At 43.0% G+C, this 17,692-nt stretch overlaps 1 protein-coding gene across 11 annotated transcripts in view; it reads left to right on the top strand.

The window, feature by feature from the left end:
• Positions 1–17,692, top strand: part of HHAT (hedgehog acyltransferase) — a 357,788-nt gene that overhangs the window by 299,200 nt on the left and 40,896 nt on the right. The gene's annotated exons all lie outside the window — the stretch shown is intronic.

Genomic DNA, 17,692 nt, shown 5'->3' with positions numbered 1-17,692 from the left:
CAATTGGCATTATTGAGAGATGAGGCCTTTAAGAGGTGATTGGATCATGAGTGGTCTGCCCTCATGAATGGATTAACCCATTCATGGATTAATGGGTTATTATGGAAGTGGGACTGGTGACTTTACAAGAAGAGGAAGAAAAACCTGAGATAGGATGCTCAGCCTCCTCACCACGTGATGCCCTGGGCTACCTGTGGACTCTACAGAGAGTTCCCACCAGCAAGAAGGTCTTCACCAGATGCAGCCCCTTGAGCTTGGACTTCTCAGCTTCCATAACTGTAAGAAATAAATTCCATTTCTTTATAAATTATCCAGTTTTAGATATTCTGTTATAATCAACAGACAACAAAGACACCTACTGTCTATGAGTCCTAGCCTGCAATATACTGCAAAATCTAACCTTGTTTTGTTTATTGCTCTGAATGTCCTACTAGGAATCTGCCCTAGAAGCTTCCTTGTGCTCTCCTGAAGCTGTGGGCATGGCATCTGTGTTTGCCACAGCTCTTGGTTGTGGGTATTTTTGTGTGAATATTGGGGGCCAACCTTATGTTTAATGTACATTAAATAGATAATCTGAATATCCAAAGCAAAGCCATACCTGCAGCAGGTAAACTGCTACTATGTGGGAGTTGTCAAAATATTCTATTAATAATTGATCGTTGTTTATTTATGGTCACCATTTCCCTTGGGCTGGGACTGAGTTACATCATATCTATAAGAGAATTGGGAGATTTGGAACTACTCACAGTACATACTACTATAGCCAACTCGCTACATCTTAAAAGAGAAGATCCCTGCTCTGTTCCCTGCCCAGTGACATGGTCTTGTGCTTTTGCTTTGGGAAGCTTTGCCAAGTGGTGATGACATAACTCTGCACAGCTGGCCCATTATCTCCACATCTGGGTCCCTGAGGAGGCAGCAGTGCTTTTGCTGCAGCTCTTTTCACACCAGAAATAACAGCAACACAGCTGAAGTATTCCAGAATGGCAGCCTTGGGTGAGACAGGCTCAAAGGGCCAAGAGAGAGTCCTGTTCTACTTTAATCTTGTCACTAAAAGACCCCTCTTTGATCTTGTTTTCTGTGAGATGTTTTAGCTGATAGTTCCTGAAAAGACCATGTACTTTCTAAGTGAAAGCTGTCCTTTAATAAAGATGAGAGATAATAGGGTATAAAGGATCTAAAGACAAAAGTGGGTTACAGCATCCTTTACTTTTCTTGGGTCCTCTCACAGAACCTAGCACAATGATAAGAACATTGTGACTTATCATAAGAACAATGATAAGAAAGTGCTGACTTGGTTTCCTTGTCACATAATGAGGAGGCTCTGATTTTCGCTTCCCTAAATCAAATGCATTGGGTGTTTGCTACTTGCGAGGCACTGAGAACACAGAGATGAAAAAGGAAGCTCACACAAATGTGAGTGCCAAACACACAAAAGTGTGCAGTAGATTCAGGGAATTGCTCTGCCCGATGTGTGAATGAATTACTGGAGGTCACAGGATGGAGTAGCTGACTTTCCACAGAAGATGGGCTTTTCAGAAGAGGTGGCATTTGAATTGAAGTAATAATTTAGAAGTTTGCTAGGTAGAAAAGGCAAGCATATCAGGGAAATTAACACCGGCCGCTTTGTGTGAAACTCCAAAATCTCAGTAATTTCTCACCATAGAAGTTTGTTTCTCTGACAGTTCAATACAAATCCAGTGGCTTTTTCTAAGCAGTGACTCCAGGACCTAGAATCTTTGTTTTGATTCTCCACTGTCTTGTCCTGGCATTGTGGAGGGGAGGACAACATGGAGCTGGTGCACCAGGTGCTCAAACATGTGACATTTCTGCTTACATGTCATTGGCCAGAGCCAGTCACATGACCAATCCAAGTACAGGGCAGGGGTATGTAGGGAAGCATGCAGATATCGGTGTGCACCAGCTATCTATGGCACAGTAGGAGAGGCACATGGGCCTGGTCAGAAATGCCCAAGAGGCAATTGGAAATATGAGTTGGAGAAGACGGTGGGACCAGTGATTGAGATGTGTGGGGATCAAGGGCGTAAAGATTGTATGTGGGGCCAGGGGAGTAGATACCACAGAGCTGTGTAGAGTGAGAAGGGAACAGGGTGGGAGAAACCCCAGGGAATGCTGGCATTGAAGGGGGCAGAGAGAAAGGCAGGAAGATCAAAATGTGACTTGCCCGACATCCTATGGAGTTAACCTCAGTCACATGGGATTGGGCTCTGAAAACCCGGTCTGCTGCTGCCTCATGGGACCAGCTATGGTCTATGACTGAACACACTATTTGTGTCCTCCTTGGACTCAGGTGCCACAGCCCTGGGGAGTCTGATTCTATAAATGTGGAGGGCTCTGTGGAATCATCTCTCTTCTGGGTTCTGAGGCCAGAGAAGCTCAGCTTAGAAGGCTTTTTCTATGTCAGTGATTATCCAAATGAGCCTGTTTGCATCTCTGCTGGTCTGTCCCGTGGGCCTCCTGAGTCGGGGAATGTCTGCTGGGGTTTTGGCAGTTGCCCCTTCGTCTATTCCTTGCTGTGTGTTTTTGTCCCTGAAGGATTGGGTTTAGATATCTCTTGGAGGAAAGTGAACCAGATGGTGCCCAATCTCCCGTCCTGGAGAATTCTGGATTTCATTTCATAACTAATTTGACTTGATAGAAGATTAATATGAATATTCATGTTTTGGTGAAAAAAAAAATGAGTCTATAAGATGCTCCCTCAGTCTCTGCTGGGGTGTTCATATATGAACTTTCTAAAATTAAAAAAATCTGAATTCCGAAACTCATCTGACCTCAAAAAGTTTAGTTAACGGATTGTCAAACTGTATATAGAGTTGCTGACAAATGTGCCCCTTTGACAGCCTTGTAGTCTTGGCATCTTCCCTGGGACACATGATCAGTTCCTGTTGCTCCAGAGACCATCTTTACACACTGAGGAAATAGAGTGAAGCGAGTGAGAACGCTGACTTCAGGGATGGAGAGCATTTAAGCTCAGCGTCTAGATTTCCAGGTTTAAGGGAAAGGTGGCCCTTCCCTCTGCACCTTGATGGGTTGGGACCTGCTGCAGCAAGAGGGAGGAACCACTGACACCACATCCCTCTAACAGGTCTCGCCTCAGAGTCCCGGAGGAGCAGGAAGGGGCAGATGGGTATCTAGGAGATAGGGATTATTGAGGAGATTTGCAAACACCTCACAGCTAATGGGGCGTGGATACACCTGTGTCTTAAAAGATACACCTCGTTGTTTCCCAGGGAGCCCTCTCCTGGCATCACTGATGTCCCTAGAAGTATCTCATGATTTGCCTGGAAAAGTTATCTTAAAATTGGTATCTTCCTGTCTCCACTTCACTTGAATTTAGCCATAGATTTGTTTGCTCTAAACTACAAAGTTTGTTTTAGTGATTTCCATGAAAATCTCTGTCCTGGTCTCTGTGGGTCATATGGGTGATATGAGGCTGTAAAACCAGACCCTTCCCTTTCTGTTGTGCACCTGCCCTGCTGTCTAAAGAGTGGAAGACAGAGTCTGAAGGCAAGGGATAGAAATGCTCAGTGGCAAACCTAGGGCTCTGGTAATGTGTCATCCACAAAACAGTTTTGATCAGGAAGTGTTACCTCTGCTGCTGAGGTTGAAGAAGTAGTGTTCAGTTTATTCAGCAGAAAATAAGGAATCTATGTTTTTGCCTTAAAAAAAAAACTCCAAATTTTTACTATTGAAGTTTACTTCAAGCTGCTTGAGGAATATGCATATCTAGGCCTCACAAACTTTATTTAAAACACTTAGCTGGTCCATGGATTTAAGAAGGATATGGCTGGAGATTTGGTCCAAATGCTGTTCTAGGAGGAACTCTGCTGTGTCATGCTTTGCAGAGACCAATGCAGGTTGCTTTTTACAAGCCCTTTGGCTCTCAAAAGCATATGTTAATAGAAGGAGCTTTCTCATGCCTACCATAAAGCTTTGACATTGAAGCGTAATTTCTTCAACAAGCAGCTGAATAGGGCTCTGTAATTCAAAGGTATCAGTGAGTTGTAACTCCAGATCAGCAAGGCCAGTCCCCATAAACCAGCTGTGGCCTAAGCATCTTGGCAGTGATCTTTCCACCGTCCTGGGGTAATGAGGAGAAAAAGTATTCAAGGAGGGTGTTTATACACTGGGAATATATCTGGCCTTGAGAGGGCTGAGAGCCTTATAATGTTTGTACGGGTGCAGAATGGTGCTTCTTCTGAAAAGTCTGCCTGCTTTTGTCCAGGGAAGCCATGGACTTTGTTTTAAAAAAAGAAAAGAAAGAAAAAAAAGGAAAACCAAAACATTTCCCAAGTGGTGGGGCCTGGATCACTGGGGTGATCCAGTGATAATGTTGCAGTGACAAGAGCTTGGTAGAGATGTGGCATCCACCAAACATTGCCCTGTCTGATGCCTCATTACACACACACACCTGTACACACATGCACACGTACACACATGGATGTTTGTTTTTCCTTCTATTATCCGATCTATTTTGGCAAGCTCTGCCTTAACACTTAGATCCTGGAGTGACCCCATGCCAAGGCAAGGAGAATTTGGTTCTTTTTCCCTCTAGATTGCAATGAGAGAGGAGCTGGTAATTTTCTTATGCAGGTCCCCATATTTTCTTGCTATTTCTAGCTGAGAGAAGAGAAAGTATATTTTCTCCCTGATTACTAGCTTGTCTGAGCTGTTTATTTGTCTCCTAACTTAAATGGTTCTGGACAGGCATTTTATTTAAAGCTGAACTGGAGTATTGCACTAGAGATTCTGGAGGGTTGTGGTTAAATAGAAATTCATTCCCATCATATCTTCTTAAATTCTTGGGATTAAAAATTTCATTTCTGATGAAAGAGGACAGAGGGCAGGTGTCGGTGTCTCAGAGGTCATCCTTTCTGATGACTTTGTTTCACGGTCTTCCCTAGCCCTTTCCTCTAAGTGGAGTTTTCACTGCTATCATTGATTGTGTCTCTGCCTCACTGGATCCTCTGAAAGTTCTAGAAGAGTTTGAGAAGCAGGTGCTTCCTGTGCATCATACTTAAGGGTGATGAGGTTGACATGTAGATGTAGGTTAGACAGTCTATCTGTGTTTACATCATTGGTCCATTTATGACCATTCTTGGAATCTGAATGTCAAGACTTGCAGAAGCCTTGGTTTCTTTACTGTATGCCACACGGCCAGCCAGAGGCCTTGGGCATTAGTTTTCCTATAAGCAATCCCAGCCAAGTCACCAGGCATAGAATGTGAGGAATAGTGAGTGACAGTCCTTATTCAGAAGTGCATCTGGGGTTATGTTAAAGCTGAAACAAATTCTAAAACACCCAGGAAGTTTTCAACCAGAGAACACTTAAATCTTTTGTGCTAGGTTATGGAAACTTTTTCCTGCTAATCAGAGTTTCCAGGGCACTGAACCCTGACCACTTGCTGTGTTGCCACATTGGTTCCCTATGGCTACTGTAACAAGTTATTACAAACTTGTTGGCTTAAAACAACACAAGTTTATTTTTCTTACAGTTGCGAGGACCAGAAGTTTGAAATCAGTCTCACTGGGCTAAACTCAAGGTGTTGGAAAGGCTGGTTCCTTCTGGAGGCTATAGGGGAGAAGCTGTTTCCTTACCTTTTCCAATTTACAGAGATGGGTTTCTTTTGGCTCCTGCCTGCCTTCCTTCCTTCCTCTGTCTTCAAAGCCAGCAGTGTAGCGTCTTCAAACCATATTTCTTCATCTCTCTGCTTCTGTCACACATACCTGCCTCTAATCTTGCTGTCCCCTCCTGGTTTTTTTTTTTTTTTTTTTTTTTTTTGAGATGGAGTCTCTGTCACCCAGGTTGGAGTGCAGTGGCATGATCTCGGCTCACTGCAACCTCCGCCTCCGGGGTTCAAGGGATTCTCCTGCTTCAGCCTCCTGAGTAGCTGGGATTATAGGTGTGCGCCACCACACCCGGCTAATTTTTGTATATTTAGTAGAGATAGGGTTTCACCATGTTTGTCAGGCTGGTCTTGAACTCCCGACCTCATGATCTGCCCACCTCATCCTCCCAAAGTGCTAGGATTACAGGCATGAGCCACCGCGCCTGGCCTCCTCCTCCGTCTCTCTTATAATGACCTTTGTGATTCCACTGGTCCTGCCCAGATAGTCCAGAGGAATCTCCCATCTCAAAATCTCTCATTTTGATCACCTTAGCAAGGTCCCTATTGCTGCGTGAGGTGACTTTGTCAGGTCTGGGGGCTTAGAGGGTGGGCATCTCTAGAGGAGCCATTACTCAGCCTACTGCAGCACACTGACATGGGCAATTGCTATGGTGCAGAACACGCCTTGGTGATACCACTACCATAGCTTCTTTCTAAAGAGATTTGGTTATAATAGCAATTTGGATGTGCCACTAGCCTCCTTAAAATGTGAATCTGCCTGTCAAAAGAAATAATACTTAAATTTCACAAAAGGACACGTGAGATTTGTTATCTTCAGGGAATTTCAAGGGTGGTGTTGAGGACTGCTGCAGTTTTGCCTGCTCAGTGTTTGTTTCCCGTTCTTTGGTAACAATGCCCTGCTTTTCCTTTGGGAACAGATCTCTCCCCGCTCTCAATCTGTGTGATTCCGGTGGGGCACACCCCATATCTAAGATCTGCGAGCAACATGTGACCCAGGACTCGCCAGGCAGTAGGGTCCATCTCCCCGTGTGATACAATTCCAGAGCTTTTGCTGGAACTATTGGGAAGCAGAAGCAATCTCTTCTTTGGAGTGTGGAGTTGTCAGGATGCAGAGCTGGAGCTGCTGAGCCCTCTCGTCCTCCTAGTGGAAAGCCATGGAGGCGGGGGGCCAGCTCAGAGGAAGGCAGAGCTGCAGGATGGAAACTGAAGCCATATAATTTTGAGCCCCTAGATGGAGGAATGCCTGAAGCCAACATCTTTGTATTTTTCTGTTACAGGAGGTTTATTTTTATTTTTTTACTCAATCCATGTTGGGAGACAGTGTTCCAGGGCTTTCCTGTGTTTCTGCATTTCTTAGAAACAGAGGTACTGGCTACCTTTGTTCCCAACTATTTTTCCTGGAATATTTGTATAGAAAACACCTCCGAATTGTCCGGCTACTAAGCAGCACTATCAGGCGAGATTATAAGCCCTTTGACTCCAAATCCTACTCCTCTCTCTCTGCTCTGTGAGGCCTAAATCGTGACAGGCAACCACTGTTTACACCATGAACCATCCCTGGGTGTCACTATCAGAGACAGTCTAAAGTGCCAGGTTAATTGTTCTGATTCTTAGTACTTCTCCATTGAGCATGTTGGGAGGGTGACAAGAGTCAGATCTTCCAGCCTCTGGGGCTGATAGACCAGCCTGAGGCCTGCTAGCTGGATCGGCACTGACCAGTCTACACACCTACAACTCTTTTTATCCCAAGCCTGCTCAGTTGGTCAAGGACTCTGCCTTCCCTCTTTAGATTTACTCTGACATTGCATTAGATTGCTACCAAGCCCTGTTTCTAGTGTAATTACTCTTTTCCAGACCAAGAAAGCAGTGGAAAGAGGAGATCATTTTGTTTTGGCACACAATTTCAACGACCAGGGAAACAGAATTATCTCAGCGTGGCTGTCATAAGAGCCGAGGGCCTGTGACTGTCATATGTAAGGGCGGTGCTGGAAATGCAACAGAGGACAACAGCATGGCTGGCTGTGGTTCTTGTCTTTGCAGTGAAGATCAGAAAGTGGAATCCAGGGGACCTTTTCCTTGCCTCAGGAATTCTATCTGGCATGATGGTCATTTATCTTGAGTGTAATTAAGGCACTCAAGTCTTTCAATGAATATTCAACAAATGAGAGTGAAGACTATACAAAAAAACTTCTCATTATCTTGAAACAAAGACAGAAAAAAGCAAATCCTGTTTTGTCAGCACCTGTTTGGTATCACGTAAGATTGTTGAAGGGTCAGAGCTTCCAGCTGACACCTGTCAATTGGGCCTAGTTGGGCCATTTTCCTCTGTACTAACCTAACTCTCCCAGCTGCCGGTGGCTGCCCTGATCACATTAGCTGCTGCTGTGGAGTATTTTCTCTAAGGGGAAGCTACTGAAGGGGGAAAGCATGGGAAAGAGTGTGTTCCGGTTGAATTGTGCCCACCCGATGAAGTCCTAACCGCCAGTACCTCAAAATGTGACCTTATTTGGAAATAGGGTCTTTATAGAGGTGATAATGAAGCAGCGTCATTGTCTGGGGTAAATACCTGAGGTTTGTCATCTCACAGTAAGGAAATCAAGTACGTGGACACACAAGAAGTGGGTTTAGGAGCGGAGGTTTAATAGGCAAAAGAAAGAGAAAAGGGAACAGCTAGCTGTCTTGAGGAGGTGATGTCTGATTTACATAGGGCCCAAAGATTGGTTGGACCAGGTGTGACGTTTACATGGCATGAAGAAGCTAGCCTGGCTGGTGCCATGTCGCCTGCTCCTTACTGTACACATGGTTGGCAAAGAAAAGGGAAGATGGAGCCGCCATTTTGGACATGCCTAGTCCCCACATAGCCTCTTTCCTATTGGCACAACTGCTGGCATTCAAACTGCCATGCCGTTTCCAGCTTGCTTGTCTATGTCTGCAGTTCAATTTTACAAACTGCTGTTTGTTAGAAAATGGTTTGGGGGCTGCTTTTCATTAAAAGGAAAACCTTACCGAGGACTTCTTCACTATCTGCCTAAATAATTTCTTCTTAATTCCTATATCAATAAGTTAAAAATGAGATTATTAGGGTAGACTCTGGTGTCCTTATAAAAAGGGGAACTTTGGATACAGGGATAGACATGCACAGAGGAAGATGATGTAAAACCACAGGGACCTAGGTGGCCATGGAGAGATGGAGGCAGGGATTGGAGTGATGCTCCCACAAACAAAGGAACACCTGGAACCACCAAAAGCTGGGAAGAACAAGGAAGGTTCCTCCCCTCCAGGGTGTTGAGGGGAGCCTGTCCCTGCTGGCTCCTTGATTTCAGATTTCTAGCCTCCATAACTAACAGACACTAAATTTCTGTGGTTCTAAGCCACCTGGTTGGTAGAATTTGGTTCTGGCTGCTCTAGGGAATGAATATAGGGAGGATTCTGTTGTGTGGAGTATGGAGTTGGGGTAGGGAGAGGTACTGAGATGGGCTGCCAGTGACTCTTCCCCACTGTAAGAAACAGTTCATGAGTCCAGCAGCTGGATGGCCAGAAACGCCTACTCCAAGTGTTCAGGTCCACATGATGGTTAGACTTTGCTGTCTGGGCATGGGCCGTAGGACAGACATTCCAACAGTGCGAAGTGAGGATGGGAGTAGTCAAATGTCCAGTCATAGCAATGTCACATGGTTATCCAGAGGCACAGTGAAGGCCCTAGGAGGTGAGGAGCAAGGAAAGCCAGCCTTCTGGTTCCTGGAGAGCCGTTGTCTTTCACAGGTGATCCAGGTCAGGCAAGAGCAGGGATGTGGTAGGTGAAGGCAGGTGAGCAGAAACATGGCCCCACAGTGAGTGTCCCGGGATGCACCAATAAGCCACTTTTAAAACAAAGCCAAACTTCCAGCCCCCACCTGCCTTCATATTTATCTTCTCCTCTTCTGCCCTTCTCTAACCCCTGACATTGATTACACAGGAAGCAGCAGATAGGAATAACTAGCCTGGCAATGTATGTTACCCTGTGTCAGGCTGGCAGATTGAGGCTTCCAGGCAGGGCAGGCAGAGCTGATACTCCCCTTGAGAGCCGCCCTGCATCCCACCAACCCAGGGCCGAAGCCTTTGTCCCCTGGGCGCTTGCTGGCGCATGTGCCCGCAGAGCCTCTCTGTGCCCTTTTGTTCTCCTCTGGCTATTGTAGCGTGCCAGCTGCTGACCACTCTTGCCCAGAGAAGGAGGCAGCTGCTAATTTTAGCCCTACTTAGGTCTCCAGGCAGCACATCTCAGGACTTAAAAAAAATATTTTTTGGTTGCATTTTTTTTTATTATTATACTTTAGGTTTTAGGGTACATGTGCACAATGTGCAGGTTTGTTACATATGTATCCATGTGCATTTTTACATGACCTTGGGAAACAAAAAATTGGGAAGACTTCACCTGATGTTGGTAAAATGAAAAGGGAAATTTAACCTTTCGTTTTAAAAAAGTTATTGTATTTCTTTGCTGTTAGAAATCTCCTGGGGCCAGGGGCAATGTCTAGGAGAGTTAACTTGCAACCTGTGGCTTTTAGTGGGGTAAGAAGACAGACAACCGAATGCTAAGCCACGGTACAGAACATTCTGCCCAGAGAGCACTAGGAAGATGTTTCTGGCCTGCTTGGGGGAGGCCAAGCCACCCTGTTGATGACAAGGGAATGTGGATTTTTGCTTGGTAAACCTGATTTCCATTTTTCCCCATTGTTTACATGTTGGGTAGATGGGACCACGCTCATTTGTCTTGGTTCCAAGCTGGGTCGCCTCAGTGAGAAGCCCTTTGAAACACATCTGTTGAGTCATGCACAGCAGGGAGCCATTTGTGTTCTGAGGGTTGTCAATCATAGAAAATCTGAAAAATATCAGACAACATAATGGCACAGCAGCCAAACCATGCCTGGACATTTTCTGGTCACACAGGTCTGTCTGTGGAGCTGTGCTTTTTCTCAGAAAGTCATTTGGTTTCTTTTTAATAAGCTAGAAGAAACCAGCTAACTTTTAACTGAACAAAATTATTCATGATCTTGTTGTTTTTCTGTTTGTGTTCACAGTTATCCATAACTTACTTTAGTCATATTTGAAGCTAACCTCTTGATTACTCCTCTCACTTTATGACCATGCTTTAAGACTGCCGGAGGGTTGGCTCATGACTTTTGGATTGCAATACAAAATTTCTATCAGCCAGGGCTTTACTAAGAAAAGCAAAAGTACATGGCAAGGAAATAAGCAATGTGGGAAGCATCTCAGTTTATCTGAGGCAGGAGAAAGAGGGACAGTGGTCAGCTGAGTCTGGGTGCAAGGCTAAGTTATTTTTACAGAGAATACTGCTAGAAGGAGAGGGTTTTGGGGACATAGTGCTTTGATATATGCATTGGGGACAAAAAGGTGAATGGATCAGGGATGCACCAATAAGCTGATTTTAAAACAAAGCCAAACTTCTAGCTATCACTTGCCTTAATATCTGTCTTAATTTTGTCTTCTGGGTGAGAAAGTCACTATAGAGGAGGTGACATCAGAGGTGGGCTTAATGAATGAGTAAGTACCAGACTCGGGGGATGGAGCACAGCCTGTACAAAGGTATGGAGTCACAAATCATATATTCAGGAACTGCAAGCATCCTGGGATCATAGCTGGAGAGGATGCAAGGTGTGATACTGATGAGTAAGCTGTTTGCACCAACAAACACCAGGAAGGTAACCTGAGGATCAGAGAAGCCCATGCATGCCATGCTGAGGTGTGTGCACTTCATCTTTAGTAGGCTGAGAGAGGCAGGGACTACAAGGATTTTTGCAAGAGAGTGACATGATTTTCATTTTTGAAAGATCCATCTGGAGGTCACGTGAAGGGGAGCAGTACTAGGTGCAGGGCAATCAGGAGGAGGCAGTGGGAAAGATGATGAGGCCGTCAGCTATGGCTGTGGGGCATCAAAGGACAGAAAAGGTGGAAGGAGAAATCTTCAGAGTTCTCCCAGGGAGAATTTTAGGGAATCAGTTAAGTCTTCATAATTTGTACAATAATGGTTTTGGTACCTGAGATGGGCAAAAATACTTGAGGTTTATCCTTTTTATTTGGTAGTTCATTATAGATTAATTTCTGAAGTTTGGAGAAAGAGTGGTCACTCCAGATTTCCCCTCTGTTTCTTTGGCTTTGCCCCTAGAATTTGAAAGGATATGCAAGTGCCAAGGAGAATGTCAAAACAAAGAGGGGATGCTTTGCGGAGATAAGCCGCTTGCTCCACATACTGCATGAATTAATACTTTTTCTAAGGCTAAGTTCGTTCTAGAAGGGGGACGCCTTTTATAGAAAGTGTTTCTTCTCTGCAGATATTTTACAGATATTTCAGGTTCGTCTTCTGTTTCCTTAAACATCAATAAGCATAGCTGCTTTGTAATCTATGTTTGATACTATCTGTGTGAATCTGTGTCTGCTGTCTTCTTGTACTGCTGGGTTTTACCCCAACTTCTCTTTCCTTGGATACTTGGTTATCTTTGTCTATGTGCTGCTCATCATCTTGCAGAATTACATGTGAGGTATTCCTGAGGCCTAGTGCGAAGGTATCTTCCTCCAGACAAAATCTGTGCTTATATCTATCTGCCAGACCAATAGGGCTGACCCACTAGTTACATTTCCTTAGGGAGGGATTCACTTCCCTCCCCTTCTCCTTTGGAGGTGGGAACTAGGTTTACTTCTGGTTCACCCTTAACCTGAGGATGATTATGATTATTTTCTGGGCCCCAGCTTAATGTGTTTTTGAGGGCCACCTGTTAGACTTACTGCTTTTGTCAGGCTCTGGGATTTTTCTTTTGCTATCTTACCCCAAAGGCTGCAGCACAGTCTGGACACACAGATGTCTTCAGGAAAAAAACAACTTTAAGAACTTTCTTTGCCTCCTTTGATTCTCATTTTCTCTTAGATTCTGGCCTGGTTATTCCTTACTGTCTTTCTGGAATGTTGCTAGCTGTTTGGGGAAAAAAATTAAAATATTTATCTGACAATTTTAGGATTCTGTTTTCTCCCAGTGGAAGTATTGGTACAAATAATATACCTACCATTGCCAGAAACAGAAGTCTTAGATTCTGCAGAAATCCTGCTTTTCCTCTGAGTCAAACATCCCAATTGAAACATCTAAGGAATGGTAATATGCTTCAAATATAAATAGGAAGTGTTAGGTAAATGCCTTATTAGTGAATTCATATTGAATTGCTAAGAGAAGTTAGGTGTGTCTGAGATATCCCCTGATTTCTGAGGGCTGTTATAGAGTCAGTGTAGGTTGGTAGTGGAGGACTCTGGAGTCAGACACAATTGAGCCACTTACTAGTATGGGAACTTGGACAAGGGACCTAACCTCTCTAATACTCAAATTCCCACCTGTAAATTGAGAAAAACACCTACCTCATGGGGGTTGTAGAGATTAAATAAGATAATAAATATAACCTTACACAGTTCCTGGCACGTGATGACCCCTTACTAATGGTAGTTGGTTATTGGTACTTGTATTATATTAACATTATTCTGCCACATGGCCCCATTTTTCTTCTATCAAAATAATTTGGTGGATATGTACATGCAAAAGAATGAAGTTGGACCCATACCTCACATCATATACAAAAGTTAACTCAAAATGGATCAAAGACCAAAATGTAAGAGCCAAAACTATAAAACTCTTAAAAGAAGATAAATCTTCATGACTTTGGATTAAATAATAATTTCTCAGATATGACACCAAAGATACAAGTAACAGAAGAAAAAATAGATTAATTGGGTGTCATCAAAACTAAAAACTTTGGTGCTTCAAAGGACATCAAGAAAACGAAAATACATCCAGAATATGAGAAATTTTTGCAAATCATATAATGATGAGAAACTTGTATCTAGAATATATAACTGAATGATAAAAAAAACAAATCACCTAATTAAAAATGGGCAAAGGGGGCCAGGTGTGGTGGCTCACACCTGTAATCCCAGAACTTTGGGAGGCTGAGGCAGGAGGATAACGAGGTTAAGAGATCGAGACCATCCTGGCCAACATGGTGAAACCCCGTCTCTCCTAAAAATACAAAAATTAGCTGGGCATGCTGGCACACGCCTGTAGTCCCAGCTACTCGGGAGGCTGAGGCAGGAGAATTGCTTGAACCCAGGAGGCAGAGGTTGCAGTGAGCCGAGATTGTGCCACTGCACTCCAGCCTGGCCACAGAGTGACTCCGTCTCAAAAAAAAAAAAAAAAAAAAAAAAACGGGGGGCAAAGGACCTGAATAGATATTTATGCAAAGAAGATACACAAATGATTAATAAGCACATGAAAAGATATTCAGCATCGTTCAGGAAAATGCACATTAAAACCACAATAAGATACTACTTCGCAGCTACTCAGATGGCTATAATAACAAAAAATGAAAAATAACAACTGTTGGTAAGGATGTGGAGAAATTGGAACCTTTACTGCTGATGGGAGTGTAAAATGGAAAACAGTTTGGGCTACAGTCTGGTAGTTTCTTAAAAAGTTAAACTTAGAGTTACTATATGACATAGCAATTCTACTCCTGTATATGTGCCCAAGAAAAATGAAAACTTATGTTCACACAAAGCTTGTACGTGAATTTTCATACCAGCATTCTGTGTAATAGCCAAAAAGTAGAAACAATCCAAACATCTGTCAAATGATATGTGGCATACTCATACAATGGAGTATTATTCAGCAATAAAGAGAAATGAAGTACTGATTTATGCTACAACATGGATGAACCTTGGAAACACGGTAAATGAAAGAAGCCAGTCACAGAGGACCACATGTTGTTGATTCTATTTATAAAATGTCCAGAATACGCAAATCTGTAGAGACACAAATAAAATAGTAGTTGTCAGGAACTGGGAGGGATAGGGATTTGTAGGGTGACAGCTAATGGGCATGGGTTTCTTTTTAGGGGATAATTAAATATTCTAAAATCGAATATGGGGCTTGGTATGGTGGCCTATGCCCATAATCTTAGCACTTTGGCAGGTTGAGACAGGAAGATCACTTCCCTTCAGTCCAGGATTTCGAGACCAGCTTGAGCAACATAGGGAGACCCTGTATTTACAAAAAAAAAAAAAAAAAAAAAAAAAAATTCTTTTAAATAGCCAGGTGTGGTGGCATGTGCCTGTAGTCCCAGCTTCTATGGAGGCTGAGGTGGGAGGATTGCTTGAGCCTGGGAGGCCAGGGCTGCAGTGAGCTATGATCATATCACTGCACCCCAGCCTGGGTGACAGAATGAGACCCTCCCTCAAAAATAAAATACTTAAAAATTAAAAACAAAAATGATTGTGGTGATGCTTCAACAACTCTGTGAATATACTATGAGCCACTGAATTGTGTTCTTTAAATTGGTGATTTATGTGATATGCAAATCATATCTCAATAAGCTGTTAAAAACAGTTTAAGGTTAAAAGATAATTGATCCGATATGGCCCTGTCTGCTCCGTCCATCTGTCTATTTGTCCTCCCATCCATTTTATCCATTCATCCATGCACCCAACAGCCTGTCCATTCTTCCTTCCTTCAACGCATTCATTTGTCCATTTACCTTTCTTTCTGTCCTCCCATCTCATCCCATACCATTTTGCCTTCCTCCCTCACTCTGTCAGTCCCCCCCCAAAAAACAAAAAAACAAAAAAAAGTAAAACCAAAAACTTGATTTGCTGCTCATCTGCTAAAGTTTAGTCTATACTAGTCATCATGTAAGTCTCTGCTTTTCATCATGCTAGTTTGGCATTTCCAGTGTCCTTGTGACTTGCCACTTAGCATAAGATGAGTTTTCCAAGCTCTCCAGAGGAAATGCTCTTTATCAATCCATCCAGTAAACAGACGGATGCATAGATGTGGGGAGTTTGATACATAGCCAGCAGCTTGCTGAAATGGCAGGAACATCCAGGTTGCATCTCACCTGAGAGAAGTCCTCAAAATGGTGTGCAGAAAATTTTGGGTTTGTTGTTTGCTGTGACATCTCAATGTTAAATGTGCATGACACTCACTCTTTCCTCCTTTCAGTGGCACAGTGCAGGTTTGATGCCTGGTAGCTGCATTCCCCATTATTAACACAATGTTGAGTGATTTCAAAGTTGACCTGATTCAAATACAACTTTCTTAATGAGACCAATTCCCCTTTGTGTCATCGTTAGTATGATGTCAGTTCTTCCCTTGCCCAACCTCCAGTACAGTTGTTTCCTAACTTTATTGCCCATCAGAGTCACCTGGAAAGATTATTTAAAATGCAGAGTCCTGAGCTCCTGCCTCTAAGAGATTCTGATTCAGTGGATCTAGGGTAGCATCCAGGAACCAGTGTTTTAAGGAGCACCCCTAGTGACTCTGATTGGAATGCTCCTTGTACTACCCTGAGATAATCTACCATAATTGATCTGTTAATGCCAGCATTAGTTAACAGTATGGGAGACTTCTAATTTCCCTTCTAATGCCTGGCTAGTGCTCATTTCTTCAAGCCTGGAAGTGTTAATCCATGGCTAAGAAGAAGTCATTACTATTCTGTGTATCTCTGACTGAGTTAGTGGGTAGATTATAGTGCTTTGAGAGTTTTGAAGGTGGCAAGAACTCAGCAGCCCTAGGCAACTCTCATATATCCAGCGTTGTAGATACTACAAACTAACTTATCCAAATAATCAGCATCTGGGGTTAGAAACATACTGTTTGATATTAGATTTTTGCCCTTCTTCATTTTTCTTGGTTTAGTAAGAAAACTTAACTTTTTGGAGACAAGAGGGAGTGGCCTTAGGATGAGAATTGTTTGGGGCTAAGGGGTGAAATGAGATGTTAGTTGTAATGAAAACTCTTCTCTGACCACAGAATACTGAGTTCTGACTCCAATAAGCTGGGTAGTGGGCCTTAAAATGCCTCTAGATCTGCACATAACTCAAGATGCTATGTGGACACATTTTTTTTTTTTTTCTGATGAAGGTGTAAACCCATCAGAACACTAAATTCCTCACCATCAAAATGTCTTTGCCAAAGCCCTAACATGGAACTGTATTCAAAACATGCGTGCGTGCCACCCCCCCACTCCCCACATGCACCCCTTTAGGCTAATGTTAGCCAGCTTTGTTATTTGGGATTTTGAAGTACAAACAAGGAAATGGGAGGCTTAAACTAAATTTCAGCTGGACCTGAGGGAGAAAATACTGCAATAGCATCTTGCCTTAGGTGGACATGATTATGGTTTGCAAAGCACATTTATTTGCATTATAGTCCTATGATATAGATTGAACTAGAATTCAAGTTAAATGACCTGCCAAACCCACCTAGGTAGGAAATGGCAGAGCTGATTTTGAGCCCATGTCATCTAGCTGCTGCTTCAGTGCTATTTTCACTACATCACACTACTAAGAAAATGCTGGGGTTTTACGAGTTATCTGGCTGGATTTAATAACTGAAAGGAATCTTACCTTGTTCTTTAGGGTACGAATGATGAGCTACTGAATACTGTATGAAAAGAACTATGTAAATGTTTGTGACATGGTGTCAGTGATTAATGTATGTGTTTTCGGGAAGAATTGAATATCCATATAGGTGGGGGGGGAAAATCTCAGCACTTGTCTTCCTATCTATTAGTATCTCTTTTAGGAAGACTCCCAGGAACACATAACACACATATAGTAAAATGCACAAGTGTTAAATGTGCCGAATGATCAGTTTTTAAAATTGAAGACACCTGTTTAGTCAGTACCCAGCATCCTGGAAGTTACTCCTTGTGATCCCTTTTAGTTATAATCCCCTTTAGAGTAACCAATATCCTGTTATCTACTAGGTTGGTGCACAAGTAATTGCAGTTTTTGCCATTAATTTTAATAGCAAAAACAGCAGTTACTTGTGCACCAGCCTAATAACAATATAGATTAATTTTTGCCTACGTTTGAACTTTATTTAAATAGAATATTAAGGTACTAGCTGTTCTGCTATAATGCTTGTTTCGAAAATGCAAATTTCCATTATGATTGATGCATTAGAGAACAATTCAAGCATAACGCAATTTAGTGTTTGCTTATATGCAA

This window comes from Symphalangus syndactylus, chromosome 19, assembly GCF_028878055.3.
Source record: "Symphalangus syndactylus isolate Jambi chromosome 19, NHGRI_mSymSyn1-v2.1_pri, whole genome shotgun sequence".
Taxonomy (NCBI): domain Eukaryota; kingdom Metazoa; phylum Chordata; class Mammalia; order Primates; family Hylobatidae; genus Symphalangus; species Symphalangus syndactylus.
This window is presented reverse-complemented; position numbering and strand designations above follow the sequence as displayed.